Below are 6,000 nucleotides of genomic sequence, written 5' to 3' on the forward strand. Positions count from 1 at the left end.
GGAAGCTGTAATACTGTAAAAAGCACGACCAATCATTTTAGCCGGCCCGGCTAAAATAACTGGATGGCCTACCTGCCTGTCAGCCTTCCATCTGTGCACAAACTTATCTCGTGCCCTCATTGGTCATGTGCGCGTTTGTGTGTGTTGGAGGAGGGGCTCTGTAAGGAAGTGGCAGATTGTTTCCGGCTGTGTATTTTCAAATTCTTGCGCACTCGAGCTGGTTTCTCCAAAATTACCTACCCCACCTTTAAGTGAAAACTACTTTTTTTAGAGCTGAAACAAACATTTGATTACATTTTTTGTCAATCGACAGGAAAGTAGGGATACTGTTGTGATAAACGATTCATTGTTGAGTTAGTATTTCAAAGAGTTTAGCTTCCTGATTATAAAAGGTACAGTTTTTTGTTGTTGAATGCGACTATAAACTGATTTGTTTCGCTTTTGCTAGTCGTCCAACTATTTGAAGATTGGCATTTAGGAAATTCGGATTACATTTTTCATTATTTTCTAACATTTTATAGACCAAATGATTATTTTAACCTTTAAATGGCAAAACATTCTTGCCCCTTTCTTTCTCATCCGACAAATAGGTATCTTTCCAAATAACCTAGCATGTATAGAAATGAGTGATGCTGATTAAGAGGCAAGTCCACAAACAACTCACATATTGATTAGGCCTTTCTGGTTCATCTTATCATTAAAAAGGCATCTATAGGGTTAAGTGCCTGAAGGCAGTTGTCTCTTTCACTCATCCCCGTGTAGATTAAGCTCCAGCATCAGTACGGCTATTCAGTGGACAAATCTTCTCAGAGTCTAATCAGCTAAATCAGAGGAAGCACCTTCATTTGATGTGATGGTAATAAGATTAACATTAGTGCGCCGTGGGGTGGGTCCGAAGAATAAAACCATGCAGAGCTACAGGACACGATGGCAAGGCCTCAGCTGAAGAGAAGTGCATGTGGGTCTATTTGAATGTTACGTGGTGAAAGAAATGTGCCGTTGTCAGCACATGTAGGAAACACACCCTCCCATTTTCTCCCGCCCTCAGGAACAACAAAAAGGAGCACCTTGGGAATAGTTGTTCAACACTAAATGCCTAACATGTTTCCAGTGAAACACGGAGAGTCTTTCTTCATGCGTTCTCACATGACACTTGTTAGCCAGGTCCAGAGCCCGGCTGCCACTGATCACTCTGAGTGAGTTCTTTTCATCAGAGAGCACATTTCTCTCCCAGTTATTTAAAGAGAAGCGGAATGAGGTTATCAGGCTCACAAAGCTCAATTTGAATGCTCGTGTGTTGTCGTTACAGAACAGCCAAGATGTCAACGTTTTAGAAACACAGATATGATTCAACATTAGTTTATTCAGACAAACTGTTTTCTTTGGTACTCAAATAATCCCTCCAAAACTTTTGCAAATGAGATTTGTGTAACGTGTTTCTGATAGACGTGCTGCATTTAAGTTTCGCATATTAGCCCATTTTTCAATGCTTTGAGCAGCAACAGTGCCATTCTATTAGGGCTGCTCGATTATGGCAAAAATCATAATCTCGATTATTTGGGTCAATAATTGATATCACGATTATTAAAAACGATTATCCATTTACTCTGAAAACATCCATTTATTGAAAAAAAATGGAACAGTATGTTTTTAACAGTTGATTACCCTGAACTTTAAGTATAATTCAACTGAAAAACCAATAAAATAAATAATTTAAAAAAAATAATCGTTTTATTTCCATTACGTTGTTTTCGTAATCGTTGCAAGCCAAAATCGTAATTGCGATTAATTGAGCAGCCCTACATTCTATGCACACGATTTAAAAATATGGTTTTTATTTTAATATTATGGTTGGACTAAATCCTTAAAAATCGGAAACTGAAATCACAATTCCTAAAATCAGAAACTAGCAGAGCCTGTTAAGAACAGCACTGTGCCCTCCGCACGTAATCACACCACATATAGGTCGACTCTCCCCTAAACAGCCTACATTCAGCACAGGCTGCCCCAGTTACGCACCTCTCACCACCACTTTGCTCGAAACTCAACTCCCCGGGGTCTCGTGCAACTGTCAGTGACCACAATGTGCCATACTTTACCAACCACAGCCTGCTTAAAGTGGGAGAGAGGAGAGAAATGTGAAGATAAATAAAACACAAAAGGCGTGTTTAGTGACAGGTAGATTGCTCAATGAAGGAATGGGAGCAGGCTGTGGGAATCAACACTTGACACAAATCCAATTTAACATGGCATTACGTCGTTCCTTCGATACAGTAGTACACCCTCACACTTCCTTGGAAATATCAAAAGGTTTCATCATCATCATCCAGGCAGCAAAGATCATTTGATTTATGGTGTTCGTACTATTTGAGAATGTATCTGAAAGCTGCAATAAAAACTTGATTTAGCTTTGGATGACTTTACCTATTAGTCTTTCACAAAATAGCAATGAATGTCTATGAAAAGTATAGGAGAAGAACTTGAAATTGTTTTGAGGATCTATCTAACTAAAAGTCCAAAACCAAGAGTCTCAATTCAATGCAATGTACAAGAAGAGGGTTAGGGGTTAGAGTAACCCAACAACAAAGCAGTAAATCATTACATATAGGTCAACTGGGTAAGATTAAGACAATGCTCTGTTTAACCAGAAGGACATTCTTGAGGCAGAGTTACAAAAGATATAATAAAAATAATAGTTGTATAACATATATAACATTGACACCATGTTTTGCTACCAAAATCACAACACATCAGTGCATACAACAATCACAACACATCAGTGCATACAACACTAACAAGACCTACTATGATTTATAGACACATGTTCAAGCCATAAAGGGGCCAATCTGCATAATCAGTACTTTTACTTTTGGTACTTTAACTATATTTTGATGCTAATACTTTTACTTGAGTAACATTTTGAAAGCAGGACTTTTACTGTAACAGTATTCCTACACTCTGGTACTTTTACTCAAGCACTTTTCCCACCTCTGTTAGTAAACTTTACAGTTCCTGGTTATGGGAATACGTGATTGTACTAAAAAGTCTCACCTTTAACTAATAGTCATGTTTTATAAAGTTAACACAGAGTTGCAGCTCCTGTCTGTAATTATTTACAGAAGCTAATCTGTGGCTAACATTAGCTAGCTAATTAGCCTTCCTGCTAAACACTCCCAAACATTCGCACCTTAACATACCTTCTCTTCTGGGGCGGGACACTCCGTGGCGGAAGAAGAAACTCACTCCAAGGCTCCAGAGTGAGGTTAAAATCTGGTAAAGTTTCCCGGTGAAGTAGCGACGGAGCACCGTGTGAACCTGGCTCTTCACTTGTCAGTTTGTCAGTTTGTCTCTCCTGCTCTTCCCCTGGCCGGTGTAATCCACAGCAAGCGCGCCCCCGTCTCTCCTGCTCTTCCCTGGCCGGTGTAATCCACAGCATGCGCGCTCCCGCGGACTCAGCATGTCCGCAACAACTTTGGCAACTACCTTTAGGAAAAGATCGTCTATTGGAAGATGTATCACTACTATTGTTTTCAGTGGAGTTAGAAACAGGTTTATTACCAGGTAGGTTGACGATTTGACTTGATGTCGTGGTGCACTGCATACATACAAATAAAACAACAATTCAAAAACACAGATAGAGAACTATGTTGAGAACACTATAATAGCATTACAAAATATAGTAAAATAAAAAATAAAATAAAGCAGTATTTACATTGAAATAGAATGGAATAAAATATGTGCAGTAAAAAAAACAGATATTGTCATTGAACTAAGGTGATGAAAATATAATGAGAAATGTTAAAGAAATAATCACCATAATTCATTCAAGTGTCTCGAAATTATGACTTAGTATCAGAATCAGAATGGGTTTTATTACCAAGTAGTTTTACGAGGGATTTGCTTTGGTATTAGTGGTGCATACAGAGACACAGAAAGAAGAATAGGTAGCAAAATAAAAAATACCACGACTATAAAAGCTAATATTTACACAACATATAATTATTAGGGAATCTGAGTACAGTCAAATATGATGCAGTGTGACAATACTATAAGATCGTCTATTGGAAGATGTATCACTTTGTTTGGTTTCATGATAAAAAAATATATAGTATCCTACTTTTATATATTGAGTAAGCTGTAATGTGGCCCTTCAATAGAGTTTTATTTGTCAGATGGTTTACAGTTTACTTATCTTCACCGTCAACTTATATATATAGGTATATGTTTTACTTTTTTTAGTACTGTTTTATTTTCTATTTTGGGATGTTTCTATTTTATAATTGTTTATCTTCAACTCTTTTTAATTTCAAATGATGTGCAATGCCTTGTTTTACATGCTGCTGTAATGTAACATTTCCAAATGTGGGATCAATAAAGTATATATAAGGGACAATGTGCAGCGAGGCGGTCATTATGGGTAAAATAACACCCGACAGGCTGATCAGGAGCCCGACGCTTCGCCTCGCTACACATTATCCCTTTGGATAAAAGCGTCTGACAAGTAACATGTCATGTAATGTAATGTAATTATCTGACCAGTGTTGAAAGAAGTACTCAGATCTTGTTCTTGAGTACAAATAGTAAAAGTAAAAGTACCAGAGTGTAGGAATAATCTGTAATACTGTGAAAAGTATTAGCATCTAATTTCTAATTATATATATTTCAAAATACCAAACAGATCATGCATTTTAGCCATGCCTCATTTTGCTCAATTTGACAATTTCTAGCTCTGGGCTGATTCTGTGAGAACAGCACCATCTACAGGCCTGGCATATGTACTACAGCGTCTCCAGCGCTTTCGAACGGCAATGGCCGTGGCTGTCTCCTCCTGATTGGTGGAGTTGGCCCAATAGCCGTAGCGCCACCTGTCCTGACGTCAGGACAGTGTTCAAATCTGGATCAGTTTTTATCAGATCCGTTGCAGCCCCTTTTTTAGAGATTTGGGTATGGAGGAAAATAGAGAGGGTTGTGTTTTCTGACACTTGGTGAGTTCCCTGGAACACCGGGGACACATATTCATGTATACAAGACGTACAAAAGTGCATTTTGCATGATAGGTCCCCTTTAAAGTACCAAAAGTACTCATTCTGCAGATTGGTCTATTTCAGGTTATTAAATATGTTTTGATTATAATTATTGATGCATTAAAGTGTTATCAAAGCTCTCGAAATGGTGACTTCGTATCTCTCTCGTATAAATGTTTTTTAAAATGTATTTTTTTTTTTTTTTAAATATATATATTCAATAATGTACAGCACTTTAAAATGTACTACAGCAATACAGTTGAATTGGAATGGATATTTAAATGTTTTTACTTTAGAATATTTAAACTAGTACACAAATAATACACATGCACATTTCTCCTATAATAACAGTACTAGATAAAAGTCCATCATACACCGATGTTTTTTAAAAATATCTTTCCATTTTAGAATTGGAGGAAGTTAACATAACCCAATTTCAATTAAGTATTTATGATTGTTAATTCCTATATAATAATAAATAAATACTTTAGGAGCCGGCTTTCTAGACAATTCAGAAAGTGCTTGACCCAAAACTGTTAAGTTTCAAGAACAGTGTCGTCTAAAAATATCAGTATGTTATAGCAATAGTATTCAATGTATTAAGAACTACAGGGTATAAACCAAAAATAATACACTGAAATATGAGCACCCTTAACCTAGATTAAAAGTACTAGGTTTCAGTAAAAAAGCATTTGTGAGTGTGACACCACACAATGACTGTCTGCTAAATTACATGACATGTTACTTGTTAGACGCTTTTATCCAAAGCGACTTACTTACTCAATACTGTGGCCAATCCCCACAGGAGCAATTTGGGGTGAAGTGTCTCAGGGACACAACGACATGCTGACTGCAGTGGGGTTTGAACCTGTGCTCTCCTGATCCGAACACCAACGCACTAGTCCACTCCCCCACACGCCTCCCTGAATAATGAGGAAGACTTCAAACGAACACAACAAAATAGAAAGAGAAGCAA

At 37.4% G+C, this 6,000-nt stretch overlaps 1 protein-coding gene across 7 annotated transcripts in view; it reads right to left on the reverse strand.

The window, feature by feature from the left end:
* Positions 1-3,431, reverse strand: part of LOC117500180 (rho GTPase-activating protein 12-like) — a 68,934-nt gene extending 65,503 nt beyond the window's left edge. For 4 of the 7 annotated variants that reach the window (XM_034152933.1, XM_034152931.1, XM_034152932.1 and 1 more), the window contains exon 1: positions 3,198-3,431. The gene's annotated coding sequence lies outside the window, so the exon portion shown is untranslated. The remainder of the gene's footprint in view (positions 1-3,197) is intronic. The other 3 variants (XM_034152937.1, XM_034152936.1, XM_034152934.1) reach the window with 2 other exon arrangements.
* Between the last annotated feature and the right edge of the window lie 2,569 nt (positions 3,432-6,000).

This window comes from Trematomus bernacchii, unplaced genomic scaffold (assembly GCF_902827165.1).
Source record: "Trematomus bernacchii unplaced genomic scaffold, fTreBer1.1, whole genome shotgun sequence".
NCBI classification, from domain to species: Eukaryota; Metazoa; Chordata; class Actinopteri; order Perciformes; family Nototheniidae; genus Trematomus; species Trematomus bernacchii.